Genomic DNA, 22,496 nt, shown 5'->3' on the forward strand with positions numbered 1-22,496 from the left:
TCTCACAAACTTGCTTGAGATTTTTGAAGAGGTAACAAAGAGGATTGATGAGTTTGGAGTGGTAGACGTGATCTATATGGACTTCAGTAAGGCGTTTGACAAGGTTCCCCATGGGATACTTAGCAAGGTTAGATCTCTCAGAATACAGGGAGAACTCGCCATTTGGACACAGAACTGGCTCAAAGGTAGAAGACAGAGGGTGGTGGTGGAGGGTTGTTTTTCAGACTGGACGCCTGTGACCGGTAAAGTGCCATAAAGATCGGTACTAGGTCCACTACTTTTCATCATTTCATATAAATGATTTGGATGTGAGCATAAGAGGTACAGTTAGTAAGTTTGCAGATGACACCAAAATTGGAGGTGTAGTGGGCAGTGAAGAAGATTACCTCAGATTACAACAGGATCTTGATCAGATGGGCCAATGGACTGAGAAGTGGCAGATGGAGTTTAATTTAGATAAATGTGAGGTGCTGCATTATGGGAAATCGATATTTTAGCTGAACATATACACTTAATGGTAATATCCTAGGGAATGTTGCTGATCAAAGAGACCTTGGAGTGCAGGTTCATAGCTCCTTGAAAGTGGGGTCACAGGTAGATAGGATAGTGAAGGAGGCGTTTGGTATGCTTTCCTTTATTGGTCAGAGTATTGAGTACAGGAGTTAGGAGGTCATGTTGCAGCTGTACAGGACACAGGTTAGGCCACTGTTGGAATATTGCGTGTAGTTCTGGTCTCCTTCATATCGGAAAGATGTTGTGAAACTTGAAAGGGTTCAGAAAAGATTTACAAGGATGTTGCCAGGGTTGGATGATTTGAGCTATAGGGAGAGGTTGAATAGCTGGGGCTGTTTTCCCTGGAGAGAGTCGGATGCTGAGGGGTGACCTTATAGAGGTTTACAAAATTATGGGGGCATGGATAGGATAAATAGACAAAGTCCTTTCCCTGGGGTTGGGGAATCCAGAACTAGAGGGCATAGGTTTAGGGTGAGAGGAGAAAGATGTAAAAGAGACCCAAGGGCAACATTTTCACACACACAGGGTGGTGCGTGTATGGAATGAGGTGCCAGAGGAAGTGGTGAAGGCTGGTACAATTGCAACATTTAAGAGGCATTTGGATGGGTATATGAATAGGAAGGGTTTGGAGGGATATGGGTCAGGTGCTTGGCAGGTGGGACTAGATTGCGTTTGGGTATCTTGTCGGCATAGATCCATGCTATACATCTCTATGACTCTAAACAGCTATATGGACGAAGGTGTTCCATGCTGAATCTCTAATCTCTCGCTCTCGCTCTCTCCTGTAAGATCCTGTGCTTGATTTTACCTTTTTTGCCCAGGGGTATTTATGGGGGTTGTTGCAAGAATTTGAAACAGCATCATTAAATTGGAATAATCTAGTTTTCGGATAGGTTAACTTCTTCTATATTCTGTTCTCTTTTGTTTGTGTTGTATTTGATAATCTTGCAAATACGTTCTGTTTTGTTTAGAACTCAGTGGGTGGGCTAGCTGCATCACTCCTGGAATAGCCACATTACACCTGCTTAAAACAGCGAGAAAAGTTAGGGTCCAGGCTACTTTCATGAAATAGTTTGAGTGAGTCTGACCTGATCTATAACAGAGAACACTGCACTATATAGCCACCTCTCAATGTTTTACACAGCTCTCACCTCTGTAAAAACAAAAGTAAATTTATTGCTATTGTCTTTAATTCTGTTTTATAAAACGTGAAATTTATGATGACGGAAAATTTTAGTCCAGCAGAAGAGCAAATTTCAGAACGATATCTGTAGAAAACTGAATTTCCACGTGGTAACTCCAGATTAGCCGAACTTGACCAAGCTTGTCATTTGATTGCCAATCAGAGTGAAGCTAGACCGGAGAGGAGTACAAAATCAGTGTTTCATAAACCGTCATTTGACGTTAACATCCTCATGTGTAAAGATATTTAAAGCCTTCAATTATGACTAAACGTTTGAGAAATTTAAAATGCTGTCAATCCGAGGGAATTTGAAGTTAATACATTGAGTGAAGATTTGGTGTGAAGTAGAAAGTGGGCATTGCAAATCATTGGATTGATGCAGGATACTGTTATTATCTTTGCCTTGGGACCTACGTGAACTGTGATTTTTCTTCTGTGGAAGATTCACTGGAACTCATTCTTTTTATATTGACTGACTGTCTCCTTTTGTCATTGCTATGGAATAGCCCCAGCTGCAGCATCCACTTGTTGCAGTCTTCATTTAAACTGTACACTTTTCTGAATGGATAATGTCCTTTTTACTTGTTTCCTTGCAATTAGCATTGGTAAATTTCAACTGAAAACAGTTTCTTGACAGTTCAGAACTTGGAGTCATTTGAATTGGAATGTTTCTGAGTATCATACACTCAAAATCATTTCTCAAGGACATTTGTATGCTACTGTCTTTCTATAGGCTAATATTTGAAATAGGGCCAACTGATGAAATGCTCTACTTATTGATTATTTATTTCATGATAGTGGTCTAAGCTGTACATTTTTTTTAGTGAAAAGATTAACAGTTCACTCTCTCAATGTTTTACACAGCTCAGCAACAAAAAAGGACCACTGTAAAAACAAAAGTAAATTTATTGCTATTGTCTTTAATTCTGTTTTACAAAACGTGAAATTTGTGACGATGGAAAATTTTAGTCCAGCAGAATAGCAAATTTCAGAACGATATCTGTAGTAAACTGAATTTTCACGTGGTAACTCCAGATGAGCTGGACTTGACCAAGCTTGTCATTTGAGTTTTTGGATTGGTGGTGCTGGAAGATCACAGCAGGTCAGGCAGTATCCGAGGAGCAGCAAAATCGACATTTCGGGCAAAAGCCCTTCATCATTTAATTTGCCAATCAGAGTGAGGCTAGACCGGAAAGGAGTACAAAATCAGTGTTTCATAAACCGTCATTTGACGTTAACACCCTTGTATGTAAAGACATTTAAAGCCTTCAATTATGACTAAACCTTTGAGAAATTTGAAATGCTGTCAATCAGCGAGAATATGAAGTTAATGCATTGAGTGGAGAATTGGTGTGAAGTAGAAAGTGGGCATTGCAAATCATTGGGAATTGCAAGGCAGTGGGAGATTCCATTGGTGAGGTTGTCTAACATTACAACACAGTGAACTGTTCAACAAGCAAATATTTTCTCTCGCAAGGAACAGGATGAGAATCCTGTAGTTGAAGAAGCTCTGCTAATGTGGTCCTTGGCAGCCTGAGCAGAGAATATTCCTGATGAAGGGCTTTTGCCCGAAACATCGAATTTCCTGTTCCTTGGATGCTGCCTGACCTGCTGCGCTTTAACCAGCAACACATTTTCAGCTCTGAGCAGAGAATATGCCTATGTCTGATTTCAGTAAAGGGTACTTGGCCTGGCAAAGAATCTAGGCACACAGAAGTTGCTTGTAGCAACGTACCCTACGTACACTACTAGCTTTTATCTTTCACAGCCTTTGTGGCAACTTCTCAAATGCCTTTCTGCATTTTGTAGTGCCACATAATATGATAGAGTATTTTTAATATAAATATTTGAATTTGGCTTCAGAAGGACTTTTTATGGTCACTCCTACCATTGCTATGCTTCTCAGCTATATCTGAAACCAAAACATATTCTCTACCTATCCCATTTGCCAACATTTTGGCTTTAATTGATGTAATTATACATTGATAAAATACGAATAGGGGATTAGGGGATTTTGACTACCTCAATATCTTTTGGAATAGTCTTAGTATAAAGGGTTTGGATGGGGCAGATTCGAGTAAGGCAGATTTTATTAAAATAAGGTAGGAAAAAAATATTTTATCAAAATAGACTGGGAAAAGCTACTTGAGGGTAAATCTACAGCCCGACAGTCAGAGTCATTCAAAAAGTTACTGGGTGGGAGTACAGGCCCAACCTGTGAACTTTCGGGAGAAATATAGGAGCAACGAGCCCGGTGAACCATGAATGTCTAGGAATATTCCCAGTGATGGAGAGTAGGAGGATTTCTGAGTATCCGGCAATCCATTTTGTCTCCTTTCTTGAAGATTGTGGTGATTGCAGCATCCCTGAGATTGGCAGGGACTTCTTCTTCTTTGTACTAGGTTCCCAGAAACAGTTGGACATGACTAAGCTCTGCTCTTCTGTAAATCTCTCCTGGAATCCTGTCTGCTTTTCCCACTCTTCACATGTATAATAGAGGCATCAACTTTGGCCACAGTCGATGGGAATTTAAGATATTCTTTGAGAAGTTGGGGGATTTCCTCAGATATGTCCTCATCAATGATTGTCTCATGTTTTAGGAGTTCTTTAAAGTGTTCCCTCCATTGGAGATTGATGTTCTCTCTGTCACGTTAGGTGCCATCCTTACTGTACACCAATTTGAGACCAAGGGTATTGGGTCTGTATGTTACCTTGGTGACACTGAAGAAACTCCAGATGTGGTGCGTGGCAGCAAGGGGTTGCAGCTCCTTAGCTTTCTCAATCCACCATTGGTTCTTGATTTCTCTAGTTGTTCTTTAACTCTGCTGTTTGAGTTCTCTTCACCTCACTGGCGATATTGTTTTGCCAGGCATGGAGAGCTTTCCTCTTCCTATGGGTAAGGTCTTGAATGATATGATTATTCTCTTTAAACAAATCTTTTATTGTTTCCTGGCCTTGTAACCAATGGTTTCTTCACATTGAGATGAGGGTGTCTTCATCTCCTTTTAGGTTCCCTCTACTTGAATAAAATTACTACTTTTTGGAAATTTTGATGAAGACTTTGTATATTCACTGGTCTGCTTGGCTCTTCAAACCACTCAATGTTGAACATTTTTCTGAAATGTTTATTTGTCTTCAGCTGCTTCTGATAGCGTGATGGGCATTGAGGTACAGATGAGACAGTGGCCTGTCCAGCAATCCATCTGCAATGGTCATTGCTTTGGTACTGAAGACATCCTATAGGTCTCAGATGATGATATAATTGGTTATGTACCAGTGTTTTGATTGTGGATGTGAATTAATGTTTTTGGCAAAATAGTGTGTTGATGATGCACAATTGGTGTTGCATACAATTGGTGAGCAGGAAGATCCTTCCCAATGGTTCCTTTCCAGAGTCAGGCCCCTTTCTAACCCTGGCTTTCAAGTCTCCAAGGAGATTAATTTTATATTTCCTGGAGATGTTTGTGAGTTGGTGTCTCGGATGGCGTAAAAGCCGCCTTGGTCTCATTGGTGGCATCAAGGATTGGCGCATAGGCAATCACGACTATTGCAAGTTGTAGATAGAGAGTCATGAGGTGATTGATAATGCCAATAGGGAACTGGGAGAGTCAGTTGGCAAGTGTGCTCTTGATAGTGAATCCAATTCCATGCATCCTGGGTTGATCCTTGGATTTTTTGCATGAGAAGAAGGTGCAACCACACCACCTTCCCTCAGCTGCCTGTCGCCTGCTTTTCAAGTCTTTTGCAGGCCAATGAAATCAGTGTTGAAGTGCCTAAAATTCACATGTAACAAAGACAATTCTTTGTTCTGGATAATTGTTTGTGTGTTATCTATGTGGTTTGTATATTCCAGTTTCCAAGATTGGTTTTCAGAATGCAGGGAGAAGCGCCCACTGAATGTGGTTTTCTAGCCAGGTTGACAATGAAGCGCACGTATGTTTAGAGCAACTTTACTCTCCCCTTCCCCACATAACATGAGCAGAGTGAGGCCTGCTAAAATATGGAGAAAGTTGCTGAACCACACTCCTGTTCCTCTTCTAAGAGCAAATCAACTGAGCCAACTCCACCCCTCTACCTGCAGTCTGAAGCTCGGGACTTTGAGACCTCTGTCACCTCTTGTCGATTGCCACAGGGTTTGTGTTGTGTTTGTGGGTCGTAAATTCCTCAAGGTAGACATCTTGTGTCAGACATCTTTGAACGTGGGAGTGCTGTTGCACATCAGACACATGGTCTTCGACAGAAGCTAGATCCGGTTCCAGTGGCAAGGAAACCTTATTGACTGGGGATCTCTCTGCTGTTGAAAAAATGATGCATGAGTATCTTCTGCCTCGATTGCCATTTGAGTACTTGCTTTAGATTGACTTTGTCTGTCTGGTTCCTCCCCTCCAAGGGTGGTCCTGAAGCGAGTAGTTGAGAACTCTGACGGCATCACTGTCAGAATCCGTGGAACACAAACAATATTAATGGATGATCTATCAGTATGAATGTGAAAGTTAAACTTTGATCAGCTGCAATTTGATGTTTCAAGCAATTTCAAATGTCTGTAAATTCATGATCATCTTTTATACTTTGGGCCTTCCTGAAGAGACGATAGAGATAACATGGAAGGGAATTACCAGCTGCGAGCTAAAAAATTCTAATAATTAGAATTAATTTTAGAATCTATCTCAACCACTTCCTGACAGTGAGTAGCTAAACAACAGTCATAAAAGAATAATGCTAAGATGTTGGCTACACATTATGGCCTGCAAAAGTTCCTATAAATTTATAAAACAAAAGTGTGGCTAAAGTAAACAGCCCCTTTAGAGGATGAGAAGGGGGATTTAGTAATTAGTTATGAGGAAATGGCTGAGGCATTGAATCATTTTATCGGTCTTCATAGTGGAGGATGCTAACAACATGCCCGCAATTGACAAAAGATGAAGGTAGGTGAGGACCTGGAAATGATCATTATCATGAGAGGTAGTGATGAGTAAGCTCATGGAGCTAAGGGTAGCTAAGTCTCCTGGCCCAGATGGAATGTGTGCCAGGGCACTAAAAGAGATGGCAGGAGAAATGTCAAATGCATGTGTGGTAATTTTCCAAAATTTACTGGACTCTGGGCCAGTTGCAACAGATTGGAAAGCATCCAATGTGACGCCACAGATTAAAAAGGGAGGGAGACAAAAGATGAAGAATTATAGACCGGTTAGCTTAACTTCTGTGGTGGAGAAAATGCTTGAGTCTCTTATCAAGGAAGAAACAGCAAGGCATCTAGATAGAAATTGTCCCCTTGGGCAGATACAACATGAGTTCATGAAGGGCAGGTCAAGCATAGCTAATCTTTTGGAATTCTATGAAGACATTATGAACTTGGAAAATGGGGACCCAATAGATGTAGTGTATATAGACTTCCAAAAGGCATTCAACAAGGTACCGCACAGAAGGCTGCTGGTTAAGATAAAGTTGCAAGGCGTTATGGGCAATATATTAACATGAATAGAGGATTGGTTAACCAACAGGAAGCAAAGTGTGGGAGTAAAGGAGTGCTATTCTGGTTGACAATCAGTGACAAGTGGTATGCCTCAGGCATCTATGTTGGGACAGCAATTATTCACAATTTACATAGATGATTGAGAATTGGGGACCACGTGTAGTGTGGATGACACTTAAGATGAATGGTAAAGCAAAGTGTGCAAAGGACTGTGAAACATTGCAAAGGGACTAGATAGTTTTAAGTTAGTGGGCGAAGGTCTGGCAGATGGAGTACAATGTTAATAAATGTGAAACCTTTTGGATTATAACCTGGTGTTGTGTGATTTTTAAATGAATGTGAAGTCATCCATTTTGGTAGGAATAACAGGAAAAAGGACTATTAATTGAATGGTAAGAACTTTGCAGTACACGGCTGTGTCGAGGACCTGGGTGTCCTTGTGTGTTAATCACAGGAGATTGGTCTGCAGGTGCCACAGGTTTACAAAGGCAAATAGAATTTTGTCCTTCATTGCTTAAGGGATTAAATTTTTAAAAACTGGTATGTTGCAGCTGAACAGGGTGCTGATGAGGCCATACCTGGAATACTGCGTGCACATTTGGTCTCCTTACTTGAGAAAGGATGTATTAGTGCTAGAAGAGGTGCAGAGAAGGTTCACCAGATTGATTCTGGAGTTGAGGGGGTTGGCTTATGTGGAGAGACTGAGTAGACTGGGATTATAGTTTTTGGAATTTTGAAGGATGAGGTGGGGATCTTAGAAATATGATAAAATTATGAAGGGGATGTTTCCACTGGCAGGAGAAATGAGGACAAGAGGGCATTGTTTCAAAATTAGGGCGAAGCAGATTTAGGATTGAATTGAGAAAGAACTTCTTCACCGAGAGGTTTGTGAATCTATGGAATTCCTTGCCCAGAAAAGTGGTTGAGGTTTCCTCAGTAAATGTTTTTAAAGTTAAGATACACATTTTGTGAACAGTAAAGGAATTAAGGGTTATGGAGAGTGGATGGGTAAGTGGAGCTGAGTCCACCAGAAGATTAGCCATGATCTTACTGAATGGTGGAGCAGGCTCAAAGGGCCAGATGGCTGACCCTTGCTCCTATTTATGTTATTATTAAGCATTTACAATATTGGACATAACTGTTTGTCACTGGATTTGGGGGGATTTCTTAAGAGGTTCAGATTGGTAAGTATTACTTTTTGGATAATTGCAGTTTGACTACCCCATCTATTCCAAGAACCACAAATATAGGTTGTTTTGATGTCACTGAAAATATTGACATAGTTTAATGACACATGACTCTGCTAATCCTCTGAGATCTGAAGCAACAAAAATTTTTTATGGTGAATAGTTTAAATATAATAATAACATAATGCCAGGATTAAAGCTAAGCTGTTCTTCAATATCTGTGCCCTTCTCTTTTGTGCAGTGACTACCTCATCAGATTCCCTCGTGCACCACTTTTGTCTTTGATTTTTGATACATACTTCTGGTAATGTGTAATTTGTTCGTTCAGACTCTGGCTTAGTGTTGGCATGAATCTGCTAGAAGATGCAAAGACTTATTAGGTGGGCAACTAATTTTTAATGAAAACAATGGGATTTATGGTCATCATATCAGAGCTTATCTTGCATGTTCAACCTTTTACAAAATGGTGGATGATGTACTTTATGTTTAGACAATTACTGTGATACCTAATCAAAACTATTCTATTTGTTGGACTTGGCTGAATATTATGATTTAAGTATTTTGTGTGTGGAGCAAGCTTATAAGCACAAAAAAAGTTTGGATCCAAGCCTGACACAATGTTCCCTTTTCTGTCTCCACTTTCAGCATGACTGAGACCAAAGGAAATTATCATAGACTAGCATACTGACATTTTAATAGACAGTATCTGGTATTAGCGTGATATTTTGCTATAGTGTGTGTATGTTTTTGATACTGGGTTTGTATTTGCATTAGCTAATTGCATTAAAGATTTTAAAATATATAAACTTGGGGATGTTAATTTCACTTGGTACTTGGCAACAGATATTTCTAAATTTTGACTGTGTGTTAGGGTCCAAGTGATGGTATGAAACAGAAATGTAGTTGTTGAAAGGGACAGTACAGTGAGGAAGATGAGCATTGTTCTCTACATTCAAGAAAGTTCTTTTGATAGCAGGGTTAATAATGTCTCCTGGGGGCTGCAGAAAAAATTTGAACAGGAAGGGAGGGTCCTGTTGTCATTTGAGACTTTAATCCAGAGACATTGATGTGACCAAGAAAGAGGTCCTTTTGAATGAATGAATGAATGACATTCATTAGGCTAATTTAAAAAACCAGAGTAACGAAGGTAATAATAGCTGGATTACTATGAGTCACAAGCAACTTGGAATTGAGCAAATAAAATCAGAGTTGAATGTATTGCGCGAAGATTGGATTAGGAAAATGGGTTTTGATTCAAAGAGCTTTGGCAACAGTATCAGGGAAAGAGATATTTGGCAGTCATATCAGACTGAATATTAACTTAGTTTATCTCTCCACAGATATTGTTAGATCTGCTGAGCATTTCTAGCACTTTGTTTTTATTTTATATTATAAATTATACATGAAGGTCTGGGGATAGTAGTTGACCATTTAGTTTCTTGAGCCTGCTACGTCATTTAAAAAGTCGTGGCTTATCAGATTGTTACTGCAACTCCACATTATACTTTGCTGATAACATTTTAACTTCTTGCCTCATGACATCTCTGTCATTAAAAAAAATTCAAAGATTCCTCTTCCAATGCCTTTTGAGGAAGAGTTCAGAGGAGTCTGAGTGAAAACAAATCACCTCATTGCCTTAAATGGACAACCCCTAAGCCTAGTCTACTGAACCTTTCCTCAAAATATTCCACTTATTTCTGTGATTGGTCTGGTAAACATTTTCTGAACTGTTGAAACAATGATATCCTTAAATAACAAGACCAGCCTTGTAGATGGTAGTCCAGATATGGTCTTAACAATGCTCTATATGAATAACATTCTATTAGCTCTCTTAATTGCTGTACCTGGATACTGACTTCTTGCAATTCATTGCATAGGACATCCTGATCCCTCTACATCTTGGAGCTCTGTAGTTTTTCACCATTTGGATAATGTATTTTTTCATTCTTCCTGCCAAAATGGACAATTTCACATTTTTCTTAAATTTTCCTCTATTTGCCAGATCTTTTACCTGCTCACTGAAGCTATATATTTTTGTAGCTTCTTTATATGTCTTCACAACTATCTTTGTTATCTATCTTAGAGTCAACAGTAAATTTACCAACCATACTGTTACATTCAAATTGTAAAATAAAATGAGGCCTTAGCACTGATCCGTGTGGCAAACCACTCACTGTATCTTGCCAACGAGAAAAAGAGCCATTTATACATTGTTTCGAGTTAGCTAGCTAATCTTTTATCCATGCCAGTATGTTACCCCCTACAATTTGAGCTTTTTACTTTCAGCAATAATCTTTGTGTCGTCTGGAAATCTAAGTACATTATATTGATTTGGTTACTTCCATTCACAACATTTATTTCCACGGGAACTTCAACAGATTTGGTAAAATATGATTCCCCTTTCTGCCTGATTGCATGTAGAAACGTTCAAAGCATCGCTGTAAAGTCTTTCATAATAGTTGCTCACAACTTCTTTCTGAAAGAATTTCCCTTTTCTTCCCTTTTTGACATTCATTATTTTCCAATTGGGGGGAAAATACCCGAAATTAGGCAATTTGAGAGAATTAAAGTCAACATATCAATGATGTCACGAGCCACTTCTTTTGAAGGTCTTAGGATGAAAATAATTTTGGATCTGAGGTGTTGTAATTTTCTTGAATTCTACCTTCCCTCCCTTTCACCTCCTGATTTTTAATTATTTCTGGGATGCTACCAGTTTCCTATATAATGACGAGTTCATCTGTAATCTCCTTATTTTTCATAATTTTTCTATAGGAACAATACTCACTTTAACATGTCTTAAAACATTCATTAAAACCTCTTCGCTTACCAGAAATATAAAAATATATACTTTCTCGTAATCTAATTTTTATTCACCTTTTTTAGCCTTTTTTTGTCTTTTTAAAAATTTTATGCCATCTTTTGACCTACCAGCCATTTTTGCACGATAGTATGCTTTTCAAAAAAAAAAGTTGATGCTATTCCGTGTTTTCATGAATGTCCCTTAAAAGTCTGAAGGGAGGGAATGGGGGGATAAGTCATGTGACAGTGTAGAAAGGATCAGAATGCATGAATGAATACAAGGTAAATGAGTTTGTAAAGCAGATAGGATGTTAGAACAAAGGAAATTTATATCACAGGAATAGGCCCTTCAGCCCTCCAAGCCTGAGCCGATCCAAATCCACTGTCTAAATCTGTCACCCAATTCCTAAGGATCTGTATCCCTCTGCTCCCCACCTACTCATGCATCTGTCCAGATGCACCTTAAATGAATCTATTGTGCCTGCCTCTACTACCTCTGCTGGCAATGCATTCCAGGCACACGCCACCCTCTGTGTAAAGTATTTTCCACGTGTATCCCCCTTAAACTTTTCACCCATCACCTTGAACATGTGATCTCTTGTTATTGAATCCCTCACCCTGGGAAAAAGCTTATCGCTATCCACCCTGTCTATACCCTTCATGATTTTGTAAACCTCAGTCAGATTCCCCCCTCAATCTCCTTTTTTTCTTCTAATGAAAACAGTCCTAACCTACTCAACCTCTCTTCATAGCTAGCAGCTTCCTCGTAAACCTTCTCTGCACCCTTTCCATCCTTTTGGTAATGTGGTGACCAGAACTGAACATACTATTCTAAATGCAGCTGAACCAAAGTCTTGTACAATTTTAACATGAGCTGCCAGCTCTTATACTCAATACCCCGTCCAATGAAGGTAAGCCATACCATATGCCACCTTGACTACTCTATCCTCCTGTGCAGCCACTTTCAAGGTACAGTGGATCTCCATTCCCAGATCTTTCTGCTCATCAGCTTTTCCCAATCTGTTGACAATATAGTTTGCTCTAGAATTAGACCTCCTAAAATGCATCACCTCATATTTGCCTGGGTTGAACTCTATCTGTCACTTCTCTGCTCAACTCTCCAGTTTAAATGTATTCTCCGACAGTGCCCTATGCTTTCTGATACTCCACCAATCTTTGTGTCACCTGCAAACTTACTGATCAGACCAACAATGCCCTCTTCCAGATCATTTATGTATATGTATATTATGTATATCACAAACAACAGTGGTCCCAATACTGACCACTGGTCACCTTTCTCCATTTCGAGAAACTCCCTTCAACGACTGCTCTCTGTCTCCTGTTGCTCAACCAGTTCTTTATCCACCTAGCTAGAACACCCTGCACACCATGTGACTTCATGTTCTGCATGGGGAGCCTTATCAAATGCCTTACTAAAGTCAATGTAAATAACATCTACAGCCCTTCCTTCATCTATCAACTTGGTCATTTCCTCAAAGAACTCTGGTAAGGCACGATCTCCTCCACACGAAACCATGTTGCCTTTCACAAATAAGCCCATTCATTTGCAAATATAAATAGATATTATCCCTCGATACCTTTTCCACCAACCTTCCCACCACTGACACCAGGCTCATTGGTCTGTAGTTACCTGAAATATCTCCACTACCCTTCTTGTACAGGGAGACAACATGACCAACCCTCCAGTCCTCCGGCACTTCACCACCTGTGTTTAAAGATGCTACAAAGATATCTGTCAGGGCCCTAGCTATTTCCTCTCTCGCCTCCCTCAGCAACCTGGGATAGATCCCATCCGGTCCTGGGGATTTGTCCACCTTAATATCCTTTAGCCTACGCAACACATCTTCCCTCCTTTTGTCAACATGATCCAGAGTAAACAAACTTCTATCTCTAATCTCAGCATTCATCACATTTATCTCCTCAGTGCACACTGGCACAAAGTAATCATTGAGAATCTCGCCCATTTTCTCAGGTTTGACACACAACCTTATTCCTTATACTTTAGTGGACCAACCCTTTCTGTAGTTACCCTCTTGCTTCTTATGTTGTGGGTTTCACAGATGGCTGCAATGGCATCAAGGCTGTGAACGAAATATCCATTGAAAAGACAAGCAGATAGGCAGAGGGAACAGGGTTGCCTTGTTAGTAAAAAAAATGAAATTAAGTTGATAGCAAGAAGTGATATAGAGTCAGAAGGCACTGAATCTGTATGGGTAGGGTTGAGAAACTACATGTGATGGAAGTTGGGTACAGGCCTCCCAGTAGTCAGAATATGAAAAAAATCTGGAGGTAGTGTTTTTGCTATTACAGTAATCACAGATGACTTCAAAATGCAGGTGGACTGAGAATATCAGCTTGGGAGTGAATCTCAAGAAAAGGAATTCATGAAATGTCCAAGAGATGGCTAGTTTTGTACAGCTTGTGGTAGAGCCACTTAAGAAGCAATTCTGGATTTGGTATTGAGGCAGACTTGAAGGAGTCCCTAAGGGCAGTAACCATAACATTTAAGAATGCAGTTTGAGAGGGAGAAGATTAAATCAGATGTAATGATATTGCTATTGAGTAAAGATAATTACAAAGACATGAGGCAGGAACTGGCCAGAGTTGATTGGAAGTGGAGCTGGGCAGGGAAGACAGTGAAGCAGCACTGGCAGGAGTTTCTGGGGGTTATTAGGCACAGCAGAAAGTCATCCCAAGGAAGAAGAAACATATTAAGGCAACCAGAGCTGACCAGGAAGATTAGATTAGATTAGGTTACTTACAGTGTGGAAACAGGCCCTTCGGCCCAACAAGTCCACACTGACCCGCCGAAGCGCAACCCACCCATACCCCTACACTTACCCCTTACCTCACACTACGGGAAATTTAGCATGGCCAATTTACCTGACCCACACACATTTGGACTGTGGGAGGAAACCGGAGCACCTGGAGGAAACCCACGCAGACACGGGGAGAACGTGCAAACTCCACACAGTCAGTCACCTGAGTCGGGAATTGAACCCGGGTCTCAGGCGCTGTGAGGCAGCAATGCTAACCACTGTGCCACCGTGCCGCCCACAAGGTTAACATAAAAGCAAAAGGAAAAGCATATAATGTGGTGAAAATTAATGGGAAGCTAGAGCTAGGAAGCTTTTTAAGAACTAACAGATAAGGAAAGAGAAGATGAAATATGAGTTTAACCTTGCTCATAATATGAAAAAAGACTTTTTCGATATCTACAAAGTAAGAGAGAAGCAAGAATGTACATTAGACTGGTGTAAGATGAGGCTGGACAAGTAGTAAAGGGGAACAAAGAAATGGCAGAGGAACTGAATAGATACTTTGCATCAGTTTTCATGGTGGCAGAACAGAACTCTGTGAGAGTCTGGGGGCAGAGTTGAATGAAGTGACCATCAATAAGGTGATGATCCTGGGGAAGCTGAAAAGTCTGAAGGTGAATAACTCACTTGGACCAGATGGACTACACCCCAGAGTTGTGAAGGAAATAGCTGAGGAGATTATAGGGGCATTGGTGAAGATCTTTCAGGAATTACTGGAGTTAGGGAGAGTCCCAAAGGACTGGAAAATGGCTAATGTAACACTTATATTTAAGAAGGGAGGAAGGCAAAAGACAGGAAACTATAGGGTGGTTAGCCTGACTGTAATTAAGTAGGCAATTAAGAGAACAATGGCATATTAGCCGATATTGAAAGATGCTTGGAGTACAAGAGCAAGGCATTTGTCTTACAGTTGAATGAGACTTTTGGTGAGACAGGACCTGGAATATTCTGTGCAATTTTGATCTCTCTATTTGGGGAAGAGCATATTTTCATTGGAAGCAGTGCAGTAGATGTTCACTTGGTTGGCCCCTGGGAAGAGAAGATTCTCTTATGGGAGGCTGAGTAAATTAGATTTGTATTCCCAGGAATTTAGAAGAAAGAGAGGTGCTCCCATTGAAATTACCAAGATTATGAATGGATTTGACAGGGTAGATACTGAGATGTTGATTCTGCTGTCAGGGGAATCAAAACAAGTGATTTTATAATAAGGGATTGATCACTTCGGACTGAGATTAGAAATATCTTTACTCAAAGGTTGAGTCATTGTAATTCTCTATTCCAGAGATTTTAAGTGCACCATTTTTGAATATACTTGAGACTGAGATTCATGTTTGTTTGCTCAGGATGTTGAGGGCTAAGTGGAGTTGATGCACAAAATCAAACCTAGATTCTTGTATTTGATTTGACTGATGAACAAGCTGAAGAGGTCTGTTGGTGAAATTGTCTATTGTGGACTGGTTTATGAGAAATTATCATCAGAAGTCAAGAATATTGGCATCTGGTTACATTTACACTGCCCCAGTAGAACCCATAATATGAACAGGGAGTATGCAGACCTGACCACGGCTGATGCTATTGTGGGTGACCATTACAATCAACGAGTATTGATAGCAGAGGCCAAACTCTTTTATTGTTATACAATGGGTGTTCTTAACCTTGTTAACTGGACTCCTACAATGGAAACTTTTTCCCCCTGTTAGCTGACCTTGCCTACTGAATGCTTTCAATATTGTTAAATGGCTCTACGTAATGATTGATTTTTAACCATGTTAACCTATTACCTTTGCCTCCAGCACCCCATTGTTAACTGGAAGTTCTTATCTGATCGGACTCTCAATCAGCTGAATGTCTTGTTTCACGAAACTCAGAAACTAACGTTTTCCCTGCCTGCTTATACCTTATACACATTCTCACTGTTACTCAATGGTACCGTGATATGGGAGCTCGCTATCATACTGATGCTTATTCTATTCAGATTTTTAAAATAGAGGAAACTGCATCAAGCAAGTGTCGTCAACCTGCAATTAAGCAGCTCCATAATTTCAAAGTCAAGTTCACTCTCCCACACACAATTTAGCACCAACAGCACAAACCATGTTTCAGAACCAAGAGACCAAACACTCTATTCTAAAAGATATTGATTGTTAAAAAACTGTATTACTGACAAAAAAAATGTCACTTTGAATGGCAAAGTGCTTTTGAAGGGCTGTTTGCCCTTCTCCTGCTCTAATTTCTTGTATTTCATTTGCCACAAAAATTTGTTCATGTGATAGCAAGTTTCTTCTGAATTCCCTGTTTTGATTTCATGGTGACTATCCTTTATTGATTGCCTCTAGTTTCGGTCTTTGATATAAGTGGAAACATTGGTCTTGCCTGCTCTCTCAAACTTTAAAGACCACTATCAGTTGAACACAAAGGAGTTCCAGACTGTTGTTCCTTTTGTGAAATGTATGACCTTGTCATCTGGCATTCCTAGTCATTATGTACTGCTCTTTCAGCCAATTGATAAAATCCTTCAAGTATAGCTTCCTTAAAGTCTTTGAGTTCCAGAACCCACTGTTCTTTAAGCCCCCATCAACATTTATATCACCTGTCCCCTGAGACACCCTCTCACCCTTCACTCCAAAGCTTTTCCTGAATTGAAATTTTAAGTTCAGGACATCAGCCTATCTCAGAATCCTGCCCCTTTAAGAGAAGTTGAGGATATTTTCAACTCAAAATTTTGAGATCGCTTCAAATCACAACTGAGAGATTTTAAGCATGTAGAGTTTGAACGATTTCTCAACATTGTGTATCTGTGTCATTGATAGAAATTTCCATTATATGTCAGAGCTTGATGATAGAAATGTTTGTACACTCCTCCTGTATGGATTTCAAAGAGTTTTCACTTTTAGTGGTGATTTTTTTTTTAAAAATCAGATTTAATGATCAAAGCATTATTTGAAGGAGCAATAACTGAAAAGAACTATTCTTATGAAAGTCATGAACTGTTTAGACAGATGATCCTTGTAAGAATATATTTATATGCAAACTGGGATTGTTATTTCATTGGCTTGAAAATAAAGTGAAAAGTTTCAGGTCATTTCTGCTTTTTTAGATTGTTTACACTGGCAAATTCATTAACAGTACAAAAAATAGGTATTTTTCCTTCCTTCATTCCCGGGACAGAATAGGAGCTTTGCACTTTCCAACTTCTGATTTTATGTCATTTAATGACTTGTATCTCTACAACATTGTTAATGTAATACAGTTGTCATGAGAGTGTTATCTAGTACATTTGACGTTTAGCAACAAGAGAAATGTTAGGGAAATGGTTAAAAGCATGGTCAAAGAGAAGATCAGGAGTGCAGAAAGGGCATGGACTATTGGAGTGTATTCTATAGCTGTGGTCCGGGTAGCTCAAGGCCATTGACAATCGAGCAATTGTAATCTGAATATTGCTGTAAAGAAATGCAACTCTTAAGTTTTTCTTTTGCATTCAATGGGACAAACACGAGTGCCAAATGTCAAACTATCTCAGCCTATGTTGTAGGAGAGAACGATACTGATTAGCTGATTTATTGCCATGGAGGAAGCAACAGGGAACTGTGGAGTCCCGAGTAATTCAATAAAGACACAAAACTTGAATACATTTTATTTTGTTTACTATGAATTAAAATCTGGGATGACCAGAGGCCAGAATGAAATTATTGCAGATATTTCAACTGTGATAGAGCTTGAAGGAGGGTGTCAAGATAGGCAAGCTGGCTACAGAAACATTTGAAAATAATAATTTTTAAAAATTGAGATGTTGTTTAACTGAGAGCCAACATAGGTCATTAAGCCCTGGAATGATGGAATGAAAATGATTTACCATGATTAAGAAGGTGAGGGGCAAAATATTGGATGACTATAGGTCTTGGAGGATAGAATATGGGAGGCCAAATCACTCTTGTCTCTATGTGAGTCTAAGCTATGTCCACTAGCTGTCACTATTCTCCTATTTTACGCCACAATTTGCACAAGGTTTTCTCAAAAAAAACAAATTTTTCTCTTTAGTTGCTGAAGTTTTCCAATGTAAGAGTTTTATTAAAGTAAATTAAAACAATTTATAAATTTCAAAATATGTGATTGCATTTAACAGTTGATTTGTCTTTGTCACTTAATGTCTTCACCAAAGCATCTAGTAATAAACATTAGCCTTTCCAAAAGTTTGTGTTTTTTTTCTGGTACTGTGATGCTAGTAATTTATTTCAAATTGAGCAGTGAGACTGCAATATACTCAATTTTACTGCAAGCATCACTGTCATTCAGTAGGAGAATCTCTTTACTTCAATTTCTGTTCATTGGCTTTTCAAAATTATTGACCAAGTTCAATGTTAATGTAAATTAGACGGCAACATGTAACCTGCAGTTTTCTTTCTCTCCAGTTGTGTTGGGGGTAAAAATTTGTTTGCATTTTGTTTGAATCATTGCAAAATATATTGTATTGTGACAAATTAAGTGATCCTATATAATCTGGACTAGAAAGTTTGTTTTCCTTAATTTATCTGTATACTTGCTCTCTGAATCAAGTATGCAACGGAGAGAACAGAGATACAATGGCAATGGTCCTGTGTACAACTCGGTGAGTGGAGGGACCCGAAAGAGGTGAATGTTAGTCAGACCTGATTGTGAGAGAAAAAATATTGCCTTTATTGTTCTTTGAAGAATGTGGGTGTAATGTTGAAGCTTAGTTTGGAGTTTGTGGCAAAGTAATTGGAATAATTTGCGTAGTTTAAAATTAGAAGAAGGACTCTATCATGGCCCTTGCAGAACTTTGTGGTAGAAAGCAGACAGCTTAAATACTTGGCTTGAAAAGAGCTGGACAGAAAGTGTAGGCAAGTGTAGTCTGCCTAAGTCTAAAGCCAGGGCAAGGAGCTGCAGAGAGTACAGTAACATGCATTTAAATAAAATTGTAGGTTAGACTAGCCAAAAGCTAATGCAATAAATGTTGCACCTGGGAGAAAACTGAAACACACTGCAGAATTAAAGTAAATTCTGGAGGATTGTGGCATATTTGGGTTGAGCTCTAGAGAAGTGAATGCATCTTCAAGTTTGTTGTAATGTATTGTTGGTGAGGAAATAAAAATTAGACTTGAATTCATAGCCTAAATAAATATAAACTTGTGTTAATGGTGTTTGCTTTGTTATTGTTTTAAAATGTTCAGTCAGTTAATTACTGGGTATACAGATTTCTTCTGTAAATCTTAACTGTGGATACCTATATCAAGCTTTTAACAAGTGTCACTGATGTTGTACATATGGACCTTTTAAAAAAGCACTTGATTAAGTTTTTCTTCTTTGGTAGTCCCTCATGACTTAGGATGACTTTCTTCTACTTTGTAGTTTTTGGTCCTGCGGTGACGGAACCATTTAATTCTGGATCCACACACACTGCCATAAATGGGACATGTAGTGTTGTTTAGGCAGGTGGATAGGATACTCAGGTTTTCACATTCTTCTGCTTTTTGTGCTTGGCCTATTAGAGATGCTTGAGTTACTTGGCAACTTTGCAGATATTTTCTCTCCATTTTGGGTAAGAGATTTCCACAAGTCTGGAGTTAATATACTTTTTCAGAGAAGCTTTCAGGATAGCCTGAGAGGATTTTCTCTGCCCGCTTTATAATCGCTTATTGTGATGGAGTTGAGAGTGGAGAGCTTGTCTGCAGATTCATGTCAGGAATGTGGACAATGTGACTCAATGTAACCGATTTGACAGTAACTAGTGCCTCACTGCAGGTGATATTGGTCTGAGAGAGGACGTCGATATTGGATTGCATACTAAAATACCATAGGATTTGCAGAACCAAAGGTCTTGGGATTTAAAGGGACTGTGAGCTGATGGATGCAAAAAGTGGGGAAAGGGGAAAAAATGAAAAGTTTCCATCTGTAATGCTGATTGTCACCACTTTTGGTCAAAGCAGTTGACAGCCTGTGAAGTACCATTAGATGTATGAGTATTCAGCCCATCAAGTCAACTCTGCCTTCAATGAGACCATGATAATCGTCAACTTTCTTGCCAGATCCATCGAAGTCTTGATTCACTTACTGTTTAAAAATCTGCCTATCTCATCCTTGACTTATATGCACCACCCTCTGTGTGGAAAAAGTTACTCCTCAGATCCCTTTCAAATCTTTTCCCTCTCACCTATGCCCTCCGGTTTTTGACTCCCCTGCCCCTGGGGAAAGATTTTAGCTGTTCCACCTTATCTGTGCCTTTCATGATGTTGTAAACCTCTGTAAGGTCACCCTTTGGCCTCCTACATTCCTACCTCATCCAACCTCTCTCTGTAGTTCAAACCTTCCAGTCCTTATAAATATTTTTTGCACCCTTTCCAGTTTAATAACATCTTTCTTATAGCAGGATGAGTAGAATTGTACTGAGTAATCCAAATGTGGCCTCACCAATGTCTTGTACAGCTGTAACGTGATGTTTCAATTCTTGTACTCAATGTTCTGATTGGTGAAGACAAGCTTGCCAAATGCTGCCTTCACTGCCTTGTCTACCTGTGACACCACTTTTAAGAAGTTATTTGCCTGAATCCTTAGGTCTCTTTGCTTGACAACAGACTGCAGGGCCCTATGTATAAAAGTTCTGCTCTGGTTTGTCTTACCAAACTGAAACACCTTGTATTTATCAGCACTGAACTCCATCTGCCAATCACCAGCCCACTTGGCCAGTTGGTTAAGATCAAAATTGCATCAGTCTTATGTTAGCTAACCAATTCTTTATCCATGCTAATATACTCCCTCTAAACAATAGTCTTCCGGCACCTTGCCTGTGACTATCGATGATCCAAATCTCAGCAAGGGGCCCAGCAATCACTTCTCTAGATTCCCACAGAGATTGAGGGTATACCTGATCAGGTCCTGCGGATTTATCCACCTTTATACATTTTAAGACATCCAGCACCACCACCTCTTTAATATGGGCATTTTTCAAGATGTTGCCACCTATTTCCCCACATTCTGTATCTTCCATGTCCTTCAGAGTAAACACTGATGCAAATACTCGTTTAGTGTCTCCCCATCTTCTGCGGTTCCACACAGGCTGCCTTGCTGATCTTTGAGAAAAGGTACTTGAAGAATAGATATTGGTCAGAACTCCAGAATATCTTTCCTGTTGTTCCTCAAAATAGTGCCATCGAGTCTTTTATATTCACCCAAGTAGGCAGCTTGTATTTATTTTTCAGCATTTCTTCAAAAAAAAGCATCTTTGATGCAACACTGCTACTGATGTGGATTGTCCTAGATAGTGTCAAATATTTTGGGAAGTATTTGGGAGGTAACAGCAGGAATAGAGAATGGTTATTTGGTGGTATCATGTCTCATGGGAATAGCAAGCTGAAAAATCATGGAGTCATCACAGAAATTAAAAATGTTTTCAAGGGATGCAAGGTTCCCAGTGCATTTGTCAGATAGACCCAGGCTAATAGGGAAAAATACAGGCAGTTCCTGTGCTTAATAAGAACAAAGAATTTATTACAAATAAAATACATGGAGCCTAAAAATAATGATGATGCATAACTTCACGAGTTAAAAGTCTAACCCGTTTATAAACAGTGCTTCCTATCCCTGGCGCACCCCCCCCCCCCCCCCCCCTGAAAAAAGAAGTGCTGTTCCCTCAAATGGGAGAAGGGAGAAAAGATAGCTGTGAAAGCAGTTCACTGATCCAGTCCACAGGATTCTTTTTCTTGATAGGATTTTCTGTTCTTCAACCTCTCTTCTCCAGGTTTTTTTTATTTCTGTCCAGGTGGTACAGATGACTGTTCATTAACTGCAGTCTGTGCATGGAGCCTAAAACGTTGGTAGGGTGTCAAACCAGAACTTCACAGCTGGTATCACTTTTTGGAATAGGAGGATATAGGCATAGAATTCAGGAAGGGGGTACTGTGAGGTTCTTGAGCAGTTTAAGAGTGAAGAGGTATTAGGGGTTTTAAAATTAGACAGATCTCTAGATTGGAATAAGTTGTATCCTGCTGCTGTGAGAGATGTGGGAGGGAGTTCAGCAGCTGTGACCTAAAATATTTAATTTCACTCTGCCCACAGGGGAGGTGTCAGAGGACTGGCGGCTGCTAGTATGGTTCCACTTTTCACCGAGGGTGGTAGAGATACATCAGGGAACTATGAACTAGTGAGTCTCACACCAACAGTAAGGAAACAATTGGAAAAAATTCTAGAGAGAATTAGTATCCACTTAGAGAGGTAAGGTTTTATGGGATAGTCAGCATGGCATTTCCAGAGAGAGGTCATACCTGACCAATTTTATTGATTATTGTTTGAAGAGGTGATCAGGTGTGTAAATGAGGTTAACACAGTTGATGTAGTTTATATAGATTTCTGTAAAACCTTTGATAAAGTCCCACATAAAGAAGGTTAAAGCACATGGGATCTTTGGTAACTTTACTAGTTGGCTCCAAAATTGGCTTAATGACAGGAGACCGGGGGTAGTGATTGGCAGCCTATAGCCAGTGGCA

The 22,496-nt window shown here is 39.6% G+C and overlaps 1 protein-coding gene across 3 annotated transcripts in view; it reads left to right on the forward strand.

The window, feature by feature from the left end:
- Positions 1-22,496, forward strand: part of fryl (furry homolog, like) — a 462,166-nt gene that overhangs the window by 15,908 nt on the left and 423,762 nt on the right. The window lies entirely within an intron of this gene.

Source organism: Hemiscyllium ocellatum, chromosome 1 (assembly GCF_020745735.1).
Source record: "Hemiscyllium ocellatum isolate sHemOce1 chromosome 1, sHemOce1.pat.X.cur, whole genome shotgun sequence".
Taxonomy (NCBI): domain Eukaryota; kingdom Metazoa; phylum Chordata; class Chondrichthyes; order Orectolobiformes; family Hemiscylliidae; genus Hemiscyllium; species Hemiscyllium ocellatum.